Genomic DNA, 18,494 nt, shown 5'->3' on the forward strand with positions numbered 1-18,494 from the left:
TCATATGCAAATATAGCAACGGGGAGAGACAGTCTCACCTGTCAGTCCCCGTTTGTGTCTGGAGCTATCAAGTCTAAGTAGAGCAAAGGGACACAACAACTGGCCTCTTCCAGGTAAAACTCCTTTCAAACGCAAGGGAAATCTCAGTGTTTTTGTGGGGGGGGAGGAGGGGAAAGACATGCTGGTTTGGGACAATTGTTTGAAGTGCTTGGATCGATCAATCACCGTTCAAAGCTTGCAGCGTTAGTGAAGATTTCTCTGATTTGTTACAACCAGCATGTGTTTGCAATGAAAGCAAGCGTGGCTTATTTTAACTTGCTGTTTTAACATTTGAAAATAAATCTGATCGCATTGATTTATGCATATATGTAAAGTTGTGTTTTGAGCAGTAAGGACCCAGCATGTAAATTGGGCGGGTTCTGTTTCAGTGGTGCTGGTGCCCCCTGATTTCAGTACGAGGTTTCCATCGGACTACACTCTATTTAGATTATGGTTCCGGCAGGAAGAAGGGGTTAGAAATGGAAAAAGAACATGATCGAGTCGCAGCACCTGTTAAACGTGAAACAAGTTGTTATTGTACAATATCGAGAATGTGGTGCTGGAAAAGCGCAGCAGGTCAGGCAGCAATTCCAACTTACTACACAGTATTTCAGTCTTATTAAGAATAGAAACACAAAAAATGTCACTACCTTAACTTAAGGTTAAAGTTTAAAATCACACATTGATCTAGACGGATTTCTGTTGTCTTAGTGGGTCACTCTGTAACTCATACAACTAGAATGCTAGCTACAATCTTATTGTGGAAGGATTTTCCTTAACAGAGCAGTTCATGCTGCCATCGTCTACTTCTATAACCCAGGGAGTCATAAAAACGTCATAGAGGCTTAACAATGCAAAGAGGCCATTCGGCCCATGTACCAGTTGTATCTGTTGACATGGTTTTTCTGGAATGTTAATTTCAGATATTGTCCAACTGCATCAACATGGACAGACTTAAGTTCCTGAGCTTTGAATCCTGTTTTTTGATTATCTGAGAGAGAGACAGAACCAAGTTTGCAGAATGTGCACCAACCCTCTGAAGACCCCAGGAAACATTTTAGATTACTTACATTGTGGAAATAGGCCCTTCGGCCCAACAAGTCCACACCGCCCCGCCGAAGCGCAACCCACCCATACCCCTACATCTACCCCTTACCTAACACTACGGGCAATTTAGCATGGCCAATTCACCTAACCTGCACATCTTTGGACTGTGGGAGGAAACCGGAGCACCCGGAGGAAACCCACGCAGACACGGGGAGAATGTACAAACTCCACACAGTCAGTTGCCCGAGGCAGGAATTGAACCCGGGTCTCTGGCGCTGTGAGGCAGCAGTGCTAACCACTGTGCCACCATGCCGCCCCTTTCCTTAGAACTCATTTACTGTATTTGACATGGCCTCTTTTGTCACCTTGAAAGATCAGTTTTGGTTTATTGATTTGCCTTGCTATTTTCTCCTGAAATATTTTGAATTGCCAATATTTGAGGTTCTCTGTATGCTTGATTGTCAGGTTCTTGGTTTAGAATCCAATTTGAAGAGATTTGTTACAGTTAATGATGAAAGAGGTAGCTGAATGCTTAGATTGTATTGGGATTGAAGGTTAATGAATGCATTTTTAAAAAAGTTAGAGTTGAATGTCCGATGTGTAAAAAGGTTAAATGTCAAAATGTAGATATGAAGGTAAGTGCTATCAGTGTCAAATGTGGAAATTGGTGTTTGCTAAGTTACTGCAATCATGGCAGTATCGTGGGAAATATGGTAAGTGATGGGAGGGTGAAAGCTGGATAGATGACTAGTGTTTGGACTCAGAAAGATTACGAAACAACAAAAACTCTTTTCTGTTCACTAATGGGATGTGACTGATGCTATGGCGGTATTTATTCCTATTCAAATCTTTCTTTGAGCCATCAGTGAGTTAGATTGAAGTTGTGATGAAGTAAATTACATGTGGTCCATGCAGGGAATAATAAATTGAATGGTACTCCTTCATGTGTGGATCTTATTGAACACATGTTCATGTTTCTAGTACTCAAGTAAGGAAAATAGATAACTAATGCTCTTCATATCATCGGAATGTTACAAGATAAATGACAACTGTTACGTAACAGTCACAATTTGCACAGCAAGGTGTCACAAAGAGACATGAGATAAGTAATTTTATTGATGGTGGTTCAAGGATAAATGTTGACCAAGACATAGGAAGAATGTCTTTGGCTATTATAGAGTCAAGCAGCATGGAAACAGACCCTTGGGTCCAACTAGTCCACCATGTTCCCAGACTAAACTAGTTCCGCTTGCATGCTGGACTCATATCCCTCCAACCACTTTCCTAATCATGCACTTAAGCAAATGTCTTTTAAATGTTGTAATTGCATCTGCAGCCATCACTTCCTCTGGCAGTTCTTTCCACACATGAACCACTGTCTGTGTTAAAAAGTTGCCCTGATGTACTTATTAAATATTTCTTCTCTCACCTTAAAAATATGCACACTGGTTTTGAACTCCCCCATCCTGGGGGGAAAAAACCTTGCAAGTCACCTTATCTATGCCCCTCATGATTTTATAAGCCTCAATAAAGTCGCCCCTCAACTTCCTATGCCTTGGTGAAAGAAGTCCCAGCCAATTGTTATAACTCAAACCTTCCATTTCTGGCAACAACCTGGTATAACTCATTTCTGAGCCCTCTCCAATTTAATAGTATCGTTTAGGAGAGCGCCCAGCCCAGAACTGGACATAGAACTCAGAAGAGGCCTCACGAGCGTCCTGCACAACCCAATCCTGACATTCCAACCCCTAGACTCAAAGATTGAGCAATGAAGTTAAGCATGCTTAACTTGTGTACTCCACAACTACCTGATGAAGGAGTGGCGCTACGAAAGCTAGTGCTTCCAATTAAACCTGTTAGACATTAATGTAGAGGCATACTTTACAAGCAACTGTCTTTTATTCTAACCTGTAATTTTGGGATGTTGATTATGGTACCAAATGTGGAAGATTGTCCATTGCACTAACAGCAATCACAAGCACTAAAATGCGGTTTATTAAAATGTTGATGTGAAAAAGAATGCAATTCCCATTTCTCAACCAGCAACTGCATCTCCATGTTGGAACATAATCTTTTGTTACTATAATGAGCACATGTACCAAAACAACTAAGTGCTGTGTAGCATGAATCTGAATAAGAGGATTCCGTAAGTGACACTTTCAAAATCGACGACATTGGATGAATCAATAGTAAATGAACAATTACCTCTACAATAAGACATAATTCAGGTATGGAGTACATATTGTTCAATGGCAGGCATCACTTCAAATTCAACGTTGACTTGATGCACTAGTGTAAGTAACTTGAGCTCATTTCAATTCTACTCAAGGAGAATCTAAAAGTATTTCAATATAGTACCACATGGTACATTCATGATGAAGGTCAGAATGTGGAGGCAGAGGACAAGGATCAGAATAAAAAGTAGGTTGGCTCCAGAACTGAAAACAGAAAGTCGGATGTTAAGTGTACCATTCCAGACAAACAAAGATGGGATGTGATTATCCACAAGGATCAATGCTGGAATCACTGTTCACAATTTAATGAACGACTTGGAGTTGGAGGTACAGTTCATAAAAGTCTAAAGCACAGAAAAAGGCCTTTGGTTCACTGGTAAAAATCAAACATCTAACTATTTTGAAGCCATTTTCCAGCACTTGGTCAAGATATTATAAAAGAAAATTTTATAAAGAACTATTAAAAATATGGGATGTGCTACCATAAGGATTAATTAATGCATCAGTTCATTTAAAGGGATGCATATAAGGGCCAAAAGCTTAGAAAAATTGGAATTAAATGTAAAGGGATAGGTGAAGGCTCATGTACAGTGCAAATACTGGCATTAATCAAATGGTCTATTTTAAACTGTGCATTTCAGCTGAAATATCGTCTAGCCTTTGCTGTGTCCAGTGCAATAACTCCATCTTGGACTTGAATTTTCATGCAGATGGAAATGTTTAGCCAAAATGGTGCAAGTCCTAATTTTGGAACTTGACACCCAGCTTTTTCACTGAGATGGAAGCAGGGATGGACTGTAGTTACTCATCCTCTACATCACAGAGGCAGCTGTATATTGAAAAGTGCAGTTGCCTCCAAACAGATCTACTTTTTTAAAAGTGGGATGGCCGTAAAGAGAGTCATGGCTTTAGACCTTGAAGGAATAGTCTAAACTGCTGGAGTTAAATGGTGAGGTAGGGGCCTCCTTCGCAATACATTTGGGATTGGTAAGAGTGGACATGAATGTATATAAAAAGTAGATAAGTTCTGTGGAATTGTTAATCTTTTGAGCTATTCAAACCTAATTTCTCTTCACTTTTAAGAAGTCTGCAATTTAAATTAAAACTGCACTTACATTTTTACTCTCTCAACTGACATAAGCCAGGAGGTACCACTAACACTTGTGCTGCCTGACTGATTCCATAACCTGTTGTTATCAGAGTGATGTGCCCATCGGTTCATTGATTGACAACTCCAATTTGTTATGACACCTTTGTGTGGCACTGAATACAAAAGTTTTTAAAAAAAGGTTTAAATACTTGAATTAAATGTTTTACAAAGTTTCAAATTGTCGAAAGAACTTAAATCTATTGCATGTGTTTATAGGAAAGAGTTTTTTTTCTACATTACTCATAAACTTTATTTCAACTCAGCATATCTCCTGAGGTCTGGCCATATTTGAGTGTGTGCGTTGTCATGGAGACGGTATAGGCAAAGGGTGGATGGGGATCATGGGTTGGCATGGAGGTGACATGTAAGGGATGGGGAAAATGACATAAGTTGACACAGGATGGATGTGGGATATTGATTGGCATGGATAGGGCATATGGAGGGAGAGGGCTAAAGTGCTTTTTTAAAATTAGAACTGGGACAAAGGATCACCAGAACTGGCATTTTACATGACCCATCTCCACACTTGGCAGCCTCTGTAGCTCCTTTTGCATTGTTTCCAGGGTGGATGGTTTCAATTCCTGTTAACACCCGTCTTCTCCAGAATGGCAGTCTGACCCTCTGGGACAGTTTCCATGGAATTGTGGTCTGCAGCATTGTGACTTTCTCTGACTCTTCACTCCAGGATTGAGGGTGGCATTATATTTCTGAACATCAAATTGGCACTGGTTTGCTATTTATTGTGATGGAGATGTCCAATCCCATCATCCATTTGGCCGTTTTGGTAAGCATTCAGCCTTATTTTTTACACTCCTGCTGGGCTTCACAAGAATTGAGTACCGTATGACAGTTCTCATGGTGTTTTCTCTCCTCTCTGCATGTGCCATACTTGACTGAGTCTAAATGGTCATGATTTGGAGATGCCAGTGTTGGACTGGGGTGTACAAAGTTAAAAATCACACACCACCAGGTTATAGTCCAACAGGTTTAATTGGAAGCACACTAGCTTTCGGAGCTTCCAATTAAACTGTTGGACTATAACCTGGTGTTGTGTGATTTTTAACTTTGAGTCTGAATGGGTTGGCAATGGATATTCATTCCATTCTATTGCTTTTGCCAACATCTTAACTCTGTCTTTTACTTCCTGCCCATGATATTTAACATGTGGGTAACCTTGTGCAGTAGTTTCAATAAATTGCAGTCTCATTCTAAGATAAGCTTAGCTGCTACTGAAATGCCTTTCTGCACTTTGAATGGAGCCTGATCTGGTCTCCCAGCTCCTTCTAATCTCTACCACCATGACTCTGTATCTAGCCTCTTATCTATTTCTATATGGGTGGCACTTTGGAATGAAAAGTAATGTTAAAAGTACTAGATATAAATGGTTGCACTATAAATCCAATCCTTTCCAGCAAGCTTCTATTATAGTTAACCCTTGTTTAAATAATAGTTGAGTTTCCAGGTTTTACCATTAACTGTTTTTTACCAATTTACTTACAGCACATATTTGTTCAAGCAATGAAGTTTAACCACTGGTTAATGATTCACTGTTTAAGAAGTAGTTCCTGATTAAAAGGAATCACAACTGTTACCAATTACATTACTTGATCGCTCAACCTCTAAGTATCCAGTCCATTTACACTGAGGCATTCTTTCTTCTTTATCAGCACTTGGCCAGTGATTACTACATTCTGGCTTTCTGGCATCTGGGAAATGAATCTTGCTTTCTAGCACAACCTTCATTTCATTGAGAAAATAGTGAAATATTTGCTGAATTTAGCAGCAGTATTAATGCAGTGATGCAATGAGTCTCACCACTGCAAAGTGATTTGAACAATGAAATAACTTTCAGTTTATCATATCCTCCGGACATGTTTAAAGGCACAGTTTCCAACACAGTAAGTTTGAAACATTATTAATACTGATATATTGACAGAAGCCAATCTGAGCACAGCAAGGTTCAATATACAGTAAGATTCAATAGACAGCAAATTAGCTGAAATATACTCTTCGCACCCTAGGCCAGAACATTAAGAGAGCTCTGTTTCTCTTGAAACACTTCCTTGACTTATCAATAATGCCAGAAGTGTTTTGCTTGCAACTGAAAATGCATTCATTCTTCTGAGTTAGTGTCTTCTCTCGAAGACAGAATTCCTGGCAAGGTAGCACTCCCTCAGTACTATATTCAAGTGCTGGCCATGGTCAAGAATACAGAGCATGCCACCAAAAATGCCAAGCTGACATTTTGGCAGCCTTCTACATTTGTGAGTTTAATGCTTTTGGGTAGCCACTGCTGTTTGTTGTTGGCATTTTCTCTCCCTTTCAAGATCTCTTTAATGTGATTATATGAATAGGAAAGGATGAGAGGAATATGGACCAAATGCAGGCAAATGGGAATAGGTTGGGAAACCTGGTATGGACAAATTGGACTGAGGGATCTATTTCAGTGTTGTATGACTCAATGATTTCTAAACTTTCAGTTTGGCTGAAGGAGAAGGGCATGTTTTACACCAAGTTAAGGCTTCGTTAAAAAAAACAGATGAGGGCAACTCAAAAGTTGAGACATGAATTTTGTTGAGAATGCAAATACTTCTGTGTTATAACCAATTAAGAATAAATAAGAAAAAATAGTTTTCACTTTTTAAAACATTTTTGATGCCTGGTTTAGAAATTTACATGCACTCTACCTCATGAGATAATCTGCTGTGAGGAGCAGCATCCCACTGTGTCACTGGTGTTTTATTATCCATTGAAGCTTTAGACTAATTCATCCGTCCATCCACACTTTGGGCTCCTCACCTCATTGATTTACTAACATTCATGATGTAATTGATCTATGATTTACATTTTGACGCACAGATATATGTGTGTTCATTTTAATCATGCAAGACAAAGTGCTGGATATTTATTGCATCATTGGTGATTTGTTGCAAAACCAGTGCTTCAGAAACAAAATGAACAGACAGATTGGATGTATTCTTATGTCACCCCTGGGAGCAGAGCAGCAAATAAGGTGGGTGAGGGAACTTAATTGTATGAGAAGCTAAAAGGGAATAGGGATAACCCCGGGATTTACCAGGCCAGTTAGTCTTACTTCGGTGGTAGGAAAAGTAATGGAAAGGGTACTGAGGGATAGGATTTATGTGTATCTGGAAAGACACTGCTTGATTAGGGACAGCCAGCACGGATTTGTGAGGGGTAGGTCTTGCCTTACAAGTCTTAATGAATTCTTTGAGGAGGTGACCAAGCATGTGGATGAGGGTAGAGCAGTGGATGTAATGTACATGGATTTTAGTAAGGCATTTGATAAGGTTCCACATGGTAGGCTTATGCAGAAAGTCAGGAGGCATGGGATAGAGGGAAATTTGGCCAGTTGGATAGAAAACTGGCTAACCGGTTGAAGTCAGAGAGTGGTGGTAGATGGTAAATATTCAGCCTGGAGCCCAGTTACAAGTAGAGTTCTGCAGGGATCAGTTCTGGGTCCTCTGCTGTTTGTAATTTTTATTAATGACTTGGAAGAGGGAGTCGGAGGGTGGGTCAGTAAATTTGCAGATGATACGAAGATTGGTGGAGTTGTGGATAGTGAGGAGGGCTGTTGTCGGCTGCAAAGGGACTTAGATATGATGAAGGCTGGGCTGAGGAGTGGCAGATGGAGTTCAACCCTGTCAAGTGTGAGGTTGTCCATTTTGGAAGGACAAATAAGAATGCGGAATACAGGGTTAACGGTAGGGCTCTTAGTAAGGTGGAGGAGCAGAGGGATCTTGGGGTCTATGTTCATAGATTTTTGAAAGTTGCCACTCAGGTGGATAGACCTTGTAAGAAGGCCTATGATGTATTAGCGTTCCTTAGCAGAGGGATTGAACTCAAGAGTCGTGAAGTGATGATGCAGCTGTACAGGACCTTGGTTAGGCCACATTTGGAGTACTGTGTGCAGTTCTGGTCGCCTCAATTTAGGAAAGATGTGGAAACTTTGGAGAGGGTGCAGAGAAGATTTAACAGGATGTTGCCTGGAATGGAGAATAGGTCGTACGAGGATAGGTTGAGAGTGCTCGGCCTTTTCTCATTGGAATGGCGAAGGATGAGGGGTGACTTGATGGAGGTTTATAAGATGATCAGAGGAATAGATAGAGTAGACAGTCAGAAACTTTTTCCCCGGGTACAACAGAGTGTTACTAGGGGACATAAATTTAAGGTGAAGGGTGGAAGGTATGGGGGGATGTCAGGGGTAAGTTCTTTACCCAGAGAGTGGTGGGGGCATGGAATGCACTGCCTGTGGGAGTGGCAGAGTCAGAATCATTGGTGACCTTTAAGCGGCAATTGGATAGGTACATGGATGGATGCTTAAGCTAGGTTAAATGTTCGGCACAACATCGTGGGCTGAAGGGCCTGTTCTGTGCTGTATTGTTCATGTTCTATGTTATGTTCCTGACAAAGGAATGAAGGTTTGCAATTAAGTTCTCAGAATCTTTAAAGGTGGGCCACACTTCCCAGTGACAAGTGTTGGGAAACTTCTCGGTATGCATATTGTGCTGTTTGAAAGATCAGCTCACCAGAATTAAGTTTCCCATTCCCAAATAAGTTCTCCATGAGTGACCAGTATTAGTCTTCTGATTCCCAGCTACACATAAGGGGTGTGCTGCAGGCACATGATACTCGCAAGACTTTGGAGTGTGTGGCTATTACTTCTTTTTACAGTGCTGTGCGACAATTGAAACTGGGTGACAGTGGTCTAAGTTGTACTCTAGGATGAGGATGACTGAGAAAAGGAGGCTGCTATGTAATAGACATGGGTGAAGGAGGTTGGGAAGGGTGGACATTTGTCAGACTATAGGATGCAGGCTGGTCATGGAATGCTGGAAAAACCTGAATATTTAGATAATGCCTCTAATCTCAGAATCCAAGTGATGCTGCTGGCATTGCAGGGAATGAATGCCAGTCTGGTGCTTTAAAATATGGCAACAGGAACCTGTAAGGTAACAGTGGAGTTATCGGCTTACTGTTTGTCACTGTTGCAAGGTTATCTGAGGTACCTGTGCATAATAAGCTGAGAACTGTGGGACTGCAACAGAGAAATCAACCTGCCCCAGGGTAGAAATGAATTTCACTTCCATTCCAGAGCCGAATATGGCCTGCAAGGTGGAAGATTCCACATGGGTTGTTATGTTTGGACTCTACTAACTAACCTAGCAGAACAGATTAAAGTGGTGAGCTTGGGAAGTTGAATTTACTATTTCTAGTGTGGCAGCAAGTGCTATATTTTATATATCACTGGCAAATGTGCATCTGAATCTGATTTTTGAATGTTTTCCATGTAAATCTGTACAGAATGAAATAGTATGAGTTAATTATAGCGCAGGGCTTCAAGGATAATGTAATTCAAGGACAATGGAATACAGTTTTATCCTCTGACCTGTAAGATCTAAGGTTCAATCCAGCTTATTGGTCTGAAAGTTGTTTCTCTTTATTGACTGTATGGTCAATTGCCACCTGGGTGTTGGTGACCTGAGGTGTTCAGTCTAAAAATGTAATTTGGCTCTGATTTGATAGTCTCACTTGGGAAAATAACATTGGCAGCTGGAGTGAGAATTTAAAATATTTACACTGATGCTTTTCTGCTGTTTGGACTGAGTCAGTTTTTGAGTTACATTGAGATGGACGTTGCACTCTCCACCTTGTTCGGCAGAATTTTCCAAGGAGTGGCCATCTCACTGTCAATAGCCCTTTGTCATGAAAGAAAGGAGCTCCACATTTCAGCAGCAGATTCCAATCAGAGTTCCTTCAGAAATGTGGAGCTGTGTTTCCGATGTCAGGTCTGTCAGGTGCCATACTTTGAAACCCAAAGGTCTTGAGAGCCACTCTGGCAGCTGTTGTCAGAGCATAAGTGCAGAACCTCCTTATGGAGAACAGGTAGGAAAAGTGGAGTTGAGACCCTGAAGAGATCAACCACGAAAACATTAAATGACAGTACAGTCTTGGGGGAGGGGGGTGTGAACTCCCTACTCTTACCCCTAGTTCTTATGCTGTTGTGTTGAGTTGCTGGTGGAGGGTAGGTGCCAGGTGAATAGAGTGGCTGGATACTGTCAGGTCTGGTGGTAGGGGAAGGAGGCTTGGGGACCTTGGAGAGAGTAGACGTGGAGCAGATGTTTCCACTAGTAGGTGAGACTAGGACCCAAAGGTAAAACCAATGACTGCAGATGCTGGACAACAGATTCTGGATTAGTGGTGCTGGAAGAGCACAGCAGTTCAAGCAGCATCCGAGGAGCAGTAAAATCGACGTTTCGGGCAAAAGCCCTTCATCAGGAATAAAGGCAGAGAGCCTGAAGGGTGGAGAGATAAGCTAGAGGGCACAGCTTCAGAGTTGAGCTGAAGAGGAATTTCTTCAGACAGTGAATCTATGGAATTCAGTGCTGCAAAATGCTGTGGAGCCAAGTTACTGAGTGTATTTAAGGCGGAGATAGATGGATTCTTGATTAGTAAGTGGATCATGAGTTACAGGGAGAAGACAGGAGAATGGGGTTGATAAACATATCAGCTATGGGTCAAATGAAGGGACAGACTTGATGGGCCTAATGGCTTAATTCTGCTGCTGTATCTTAGAGATGGAGAGAGCTATGAGTATCTGATCCTGGGGATGTTAGGTCAGAGACTGGGAGATGTAAGGTGTCTGGCGGTTTGTGAGATATGTTTGGGGACTGTTGATTAGTAACTCAGGAGTTAGACAATTTATTTAACTCTTCAAATTAATTTCATCAGAACCCTCCAAACTCACTGATTTTAAATCCAGATTTTTGGAGAGTTCCAGGCGTATGGGTATTGTCTAATGAAACCTTAAACTTCCCAGGCAATTTCTTCGGAGTCTGCTACGATGGGGATTCTACACTTTTCCCCAGCATTCTTTTGATCTATGCTGGAGTAACAACCTTCTAGCTAGCAGAGAATCAGGGCCATGTTACCTAACCTGACACATGGGGGAAGAAGAAGTTGTTGTTCCATGTTTGAATTCATGTTTCCTATCAGTCTGGGCACACAAATAAGTCAATGTTATTTTCTGTCTCTCACCTTCTGTGTTGAAAATTATGTTCCACATCTAAAATTCCTATCCTGATTTTAAGGTTGTGAGGCTGGATATTTCTGTATTCAGGCCTAACTAGCAGGAGGTAAATTTATTTGAAGCTCGCTTGTAAACCAGTTTTACAACTTAGTGACTTTACTGCCCCATTATTGGCCAGCACAGCTGTGTTATGTTTGCCCAATGCTGTTTAAAGAGCTTTGATGGTGACCTTTGTGTAAAATTGAGGGCATCAAATGAAATAGATGGCACAGTATCCTGACCCTTTTGCAATGTTTAACTTTCTTGGAAATATGAATTAAGGTTTGATTAGTTTTCAAACTCACAATAGACAGTGTGAGTATTTCTGCAGAGATATTAATCTGAATCATGATTCCAGATATTCGTTGGTGCTCACTGTTTACTGCTAAATAAGTTTGAGAATTTGAATTTAGTTTAAAGGGAACTGTTGGGACAGTTAAAAAAAAAACAAAACCCCTTTCCCTTGGTGTTGTGTGAGTCAAGGTTGACTCTTACCTGCTGTTTGATGTGACTGAGCACGCTGTGCAGGCATGTCGGGTATATCAAGCCATTGTAAAGAACGGTGCACGGATTGTGATATTTTGAGAAGAAAGCTCACAACTATCACCTCGAGCATATCAAGTCTTCATGGCAACACACCTGTCCTGAAAGTTTTTTAAAGAAGTTTCACAACTGCAGAAACAGAAGCTCACTCACCAGTTATATTTCAACTGACACTCCAGATGTAAACTGATGCAAGGATTATTTGACATTTGTAATGATTGTAACAATTGTTTCATCCTCTATCACCTTCACAAATTGTTCTCCTTCTCAGTGGCTTTCCATTTAACAAAAGGAGATGCAACATGTATTCATACATTCACCCTCTCATTTACCAATGTCCAACGCCTCAGACTCCTTGATAAATCAACTATTTATTTGTCTTTCTCACGTTGCAGTACACTGTATCTTTGCAGTTGATGATGTGGATTCGCTGTGTTGGAGAGACCAGAGGCAGGTTGTTTTGCAGAATCTGTACATTCTGTTCACAAGTACGATCTTGACATCTTGTTGCTCACCATTTCAATTATCTGCACATCTCTGACTCTCTTTGTGTTTGGCCTTCTACATTGTCCTGATAAAGCTCAACCCAAGTTTGAGGAAAAGAGTCTTCTCTTTTGACCAGTTACATTAAAACATTTTAGCCCTATTATTATAAATTTTTACCAGCTTTCTTTTTTTCTCTCTGACCATGTGGGATGGGTGTACCTGTATTTCCAGTTATTGGGTTGGAAAAAGACTTGGTGTGGTCTGTACCTTTAGAGACAATGTACCTTTAGTTTTATGAGATGGCCCATTTTGCCAGTTTGAAGTCTATTTCCCTTTAGCATACTTATATATTCGCTCAGTGGTTCAACCATGTCATGGATTTCTTACATTTGCCTCTTTTATTGTTACCTACGTATATCACTGCTGCTCGTTAACGATTTCCTGCAATTCTCCTGATATGTCTGGTCCTGTATGTATTCTTGATATCACTTCCCCTGTTTTAAGTTTTTGCTTTTGTCTTGCATAGTTTTATCCGTAATGCCATTCTGAGGTAGAATTGTACCTGAAATGCCAATTAGTTTGTTTCCCTGACAGATACAGCCTGACCTGTAAAACATTTGCCTAATTTCTGCCTTACTTTAAAAAATATTTAGCCGAGTTCACTTGACTGCATTAACAATACTTGCCTGATTTGACAATGCCAAAACTTGTGTGTGCCATATTCTGGCTTTCCTAATTCTATGGGAAAGTGAGGACTGCAGATGCTGGAGATAAGAGCTTAAAAATGTGTTGCTGGAAAAGCGCAGCAGGTCAGAAAGCATCAAAGGAACAGGGGAATCGACGTTTCGGGCATAAAGAAGGGCTTATGCCCGAAACGTTGATTCTCCTTCTCCTTTGATGCTGCCTGACCTGCTGCACTTTTCCAGCAACACATTTTTAATTTCCTAATTCTATTCCCAGTTCTAATCACACCAGCTTCTGAGCAAAGTTCACCTATAGTGTTTGTTGTCTCAGTGTTTGCATAAAATGATTTCCCATGGTGCAGAGCAGTTTCTGAAGTGTTTTGTGCTTTAGACAAAAGAGACAAAATCTTACTTTCCAATTTGATGTCGGTGGCAAGGACCTGCTTTTGTTATAGCCATAAGGCCTGGCTCATGAACATGCAGCATACTGCCAGTGTCATAGAGTCATGGAGATGTACAGCATGGAAACAGACCCTTTGGTCCAACCTGTCCATGTGGCCAGATATCCCAACCCAATCTAGTCCCACCTGCCATTACCCAGTCCATATCCCTCCAAACCCTTCCTATTCATATACCCATCCAAATGCCTCTTAAATGTTGCAATTGTACTAGCCTCCGCCACATCCTCTGACAGCTCATTCCATACATGTACCACCCTCTGCATGAAAAAGTTGCCCCTTAGGTCTCTTTTATATCTTTCCTCTCTCACCTTAAACCTCTAGTTCTGGACTTCCCGACACCAGGGAAAAACTATGTCTATTTATCCTATCCATGCCCCTCATAATTTTGTAAACCTCTATAAGGTCACCCCTCAGCCTCCAACGCTCCAGGGAAAACAGCCCCAGCCTGTTCAGCCTCTCCCTATAGCTCAAATCCTTCAACCCTGGCAACATCCTTGTAAATCTTTTCTGAACCCTTTCAAGTTTCACAACATCTTTCCGATAGGAAGGAGACCAGAACTGCATGCAATATTCCAACAGTGGCCTAACCAATGTCCTGTACAGCCACAACATGACCTCCCAACTCCTGTACTCAATACTCTGACCAATAAAGGAAAGTATATCAAATGCCTTCTTCACTATCCTATCTACCTGTGACTTCACTTTCAAGGAGCTATGAACCTGCACTCCAAGGTCTCTTTGTTCAGCAACACTCCCTAGGACCTTACCATTAAGTGTATAAGTCCTGCTAAAATTTGCTTTCCCAAAATGCAGCACCTCGCATTTATCTGAATTAAACTCCATCTGCCACTTCTCACCCATTGGCCCATCTGGTCAAGATCCTGTTGTAATCTGAAGTAACCCTCTTCGCTGTCCACTATACCTCCAATTTTGGTGTCATATGCAAACTTACTAACTTTACCTCTTATGCTCACATCCAAATCATTTATGTAAATGACAAAAAGTAGAGGGCCCAACACCGATCCTTGTGGCACTCCACTGGTCACAGTCCTCCAGTCTGAAAAACAACCCTCCACCACCACCCTCTGTCTTCTACCTTTGAGCCAGTTCTGTATCCAAATGGCTATTCTCCCTGTATTCCGTGAGATCTAACCTTGCTAATCAGTCTCCCTTGGGGAACCTTGTCGAACGCCTTACTGAAGTCCATATTGATCACATCTACTGCTCTGCCCTCATCAATCATCTTTGTTACTTCTTCAAAAAACTCAATCACGTTTGTGAGACATGATTTCCCATGCACAAAGCCATGTTGACTATCCCTAAACAGTCCTTGCCTTTCCAAATACATGTACATCCTGTCCCTCAGGATTCCCTCCACTGAGGTTGTCAAATGTTTGCATTGCACTAGCTCATTGGGTATGGGAAGATGGGAAACCATCCAGCTACCACATCCAGCCAATCACAGTTTGGGCCTTAAAATTGAAGCAGTGCCCGATATTTGTTAACAGGTCCAATTAGAATATTATAACTAGGCTATTGCCGATAATGGACACACATCTGGAATGCCCGTGTATTCACTAGAGGTTAGAAATATGAGAGGGGATCTGAGTGAAACGTATAAAATTCTAACAGGGCGGGACAACCTAGTTGCAGGAAGGACATTTTCCCTGGATAGGAGTTTAGAACCAGGAGTCATTGTTGTGGGATGTGGAGTAGGCCATTAAAGACTGAGAAGGGGAAATATTTCTTCCCTTTAAAGGGTAGTGAGCCTGAGTAATTCTTGACCATAGAAGGCTGTGGAGGCCAAATCATTAAATGTATTCAAGAAAGAGTTAGAAAAATTTCTAGGTTGTAAAGGCATTGAGGTTTTGGGAGAGAACAGGAATATGAAATTGAGCAATATGAGGATGAGCCATGGTGATATTGAACTACAGAGCAATCTGGAAAGGCTGAATGTTCTACTCCTGCCTCTAGTTTCTATGTTTATATATTTCTAAGACCATGACAAAATTGCTAGTGGCTAAACCTGGAACGGGATGTTGCCTTGTACTTTCAGGGCAGAGGGAGTGTGTGCTGCTGTAGACCCATACACTAAAAACTATGGGCAAACTAAGTGGAGCTCAGAATACCTGAAACCATGCTGTATGGTAATTTATTCCAGAATAATTGTGGTTTACAAATGTTATATACTCCAGATAAAACTTGGTTTAAAATAACCTGATTTATAAAAATGCACCAGGTGTAGATTTAATTATGTTTCTCACGAGTACCCTTTTATTATAAACACTCTACTATATCTTCTCCATTTCATCAATGTCTTAGGAACAGCACAATCTCTTGATTGTAAGTATTAATCTTTGTGGGTAAATAACTTTTGAGGCTCTATCATTATGATTTGATTTCAAATCTGAGTTGGTTGCAGCATCTGGAGACAGAAGTATGTTGCAGATGTCATTTGTGAAGCATACACACAAACCCAACTTATGAGTCTTTCTTTACCAAGGTTGTCCTGTTGTGATTTATGATCTGCTCAGTAAACTCTTATCCAAGTCCCATTAGCACAGGCAGGAACCAATATTAGCCCCCACATGAAATTGGACCAGCACCTATGCAAACAAGAAGCAAATTGTAGATTCTGCTTAGATACCTTAGCATATAATTTTGATATGCCCTCTGCTAGTTTTAGAAGCACAAGATAACTTATCTTGTTTGGATTGAAAGATAACCTAGTGTTGTGAAATGCTTCAATGCTCAGATTGCTAATGCTGCACTGTCACCTTCTGAAAAATGTTGATTGAGAAAAGAAAGCTTTGATGATTTGCACCTTTCTCTCATTAACCATCGTTATATGTGGACATTATTAACATTTTACAACAAAACTCACCAAGGTTACAGCCACAGGACAACTGTACCATCAGGTCAAAGCAGTTTTATACTGTGATAAGTTTCCGCTAATACTGTGTTTGCAGACTGTGGATTTGTTCATGAGGACCATCAAAATATTTTTAAAAGTCTGCAATCATTAAAAAATTTGGTATTAAACTGTTCTGTAAGCTGATTACTTTCAATAGATATTAAGAAATGCAGAGTAGCTGCTAACTTGTTAAAATATATTTTTGATACTGATATTCAGGTGACTTTCTACCCCACATTGCTTGAGTTTCTGAGGATTGCATTCGGAATTGTTATGTCTTCATTCCTCAGCTTCTGCTGCATCTGCTCCGAGGAGGACCAATTTCACTATAGATATAACAGATGGCCTACTTCTTCAAGGACCGCAATTTTCCCTCCCGCGTGGTCAATGATGCCCTCCAGCACATCTACTCCACTTCCCATACCTCCACCTTCCACCTCATCAACCTCTGGATACAACGCTTCATCCTCTGCCATTTCTGCCACCCACAAACAGACTCCACTACCAGAGATATATTTCCCTCCCCTCCCCTATCTGCATTCTGCAGAGACCATTCCCTCCGTGACTCCCTTGTTAGGCCCATGCCCCACACCAACCCACTCTCCAATCCTGGCATCTGCCACTGCAATGCCACTGCATGAGGTTTATAAAACCTGCGCCCACACTTACCCCCTAACCTCCATCCAAGGCCCCAAATGATCCTTCCACATCCGGCAGAAATTTTCTTATGCCTCCATACATGCCAATAAACTGTTTCTGTTGCTCCCGATGTGGTCTCCTCTACATTGGGGAGACAGGACACCAACATGTGGAATGTTTCAGAAAACATCTGTGGGACACATGCACTAAACCACCCCAGCGCCCTGTGGCCAAACACTTCAACCCCCCCTCACACTCCACCAAGGACATGCAAATCCTGGGCCTCCTCCACTGCCACCTCATGCCTGGAGGAAGAATGCCTCATCTTCCGCTTTGGGACTCCTCCAACTATGTGGAATCAATGTGGATTTCACCAGTTTCCTCAACTCCCCTCCCCCACCTTATCTCAGATCCAACCATCTAACTCGGCCACACCCTCGTGAACTGTCCTACCAGTCCATCTTCTTTCCCACCTATCCGCTCTACCCTCTGCTCCAACCTATCAACATCATCCCCCACCTTCATTTACCTATCGCATTCCCAGATGCCTTCCCCCCAGCTTTACATCCCTTTCATTTATCTCTCTGCCCCCTTGGGCATTCCCCATATTCCTGATGAAGAGCTTATGCTTGAAATGTCAATTCTCCTACTCCTTGCTTGCTGCCTGACTGGCTGTGCTTTTTCCGCACAACACTTTTTGACTCTGATCTCCAGCATCTGCAATCCTCACTTTCCCTGAGTTTCACAGGGAGTTTCTCTCCATGGGAAGTTTTTCACATGATTACCCCAGATTTGCCTCATTAATTACCTACCACGTACCAATCGTGTCCTCTCATCTGATGTTCACCCAATTCTCCCATTCACCACAGCCAACAGTACTTGCTACTGCTGGGATATCCCAGGATTCCTGGCACCAGAGCCATCGTAGAACCCCAGTTGTGCATTCGATCAATCCATGGGGATCTGAAGTTGGCTTCTGCTGTGCACAATGTGTGCCACAGCAGCCACAAAGCAATCCTTCTCAAGGCACATAGTTTCCTTATACACACAACTGCACATTCTTATCTCAGTTGATGTTTGACACGAGGTCACACAGTTCATCTGTCCTTCAACACATCCCATCTTACATGCCATTCTAAATCACTACTACTCCGTCCCCAGTGCCCACTGCCTTATCGTTATGTAAGGTGGGACCAGTGCATGCAGGG

The 18,494-nt window shown here is 41.6% G+C and overlaps 1 protein-coding gene across 5 annotated transcripts in view; it reads left to right on the top strand.

Moving 5' to 3' along the window:
* lypd6b (LY6/PLAUR domain containing 6B) overlaps positions 1-18,494 on the top strand; it is a 183,948-nt gene continuing 165,454 nt past the window's right edge. Inside the window, exon 1 of one of the 5 annotated variants that reach the window (XM_072579770.1) lies at positions 1-113. The gene's annotated coding sequence lies outside the window, so the exon portion shown is untranslated. Of the gene's footprint in view, positions 114-593; positions 616-18,494 lie in introns of those variants that run through there. The other 4 variants (XM_072579765.1, XM_072579767.1, XM_072579766.1 and 1 more) reach the window with 4 other exon arrangements.

This window comes from Chiloscyllium punctatum, chromosome 10 (genome assembly GCF_047496795.1).
Source record: "Chiloscyllium punctatum isolate Juve2018m chromosome 10, sChiPun1.3, whole genome shotgun sequence".
In the NCBI taxonomy this organism is placed as follows: Eukaryota; Metazoa; Chordata; class Chondrichthyes; order Orectolobiformes; family Hemiscylliidae; genus Chiloscyllium; species Chiloscyllium punctatum.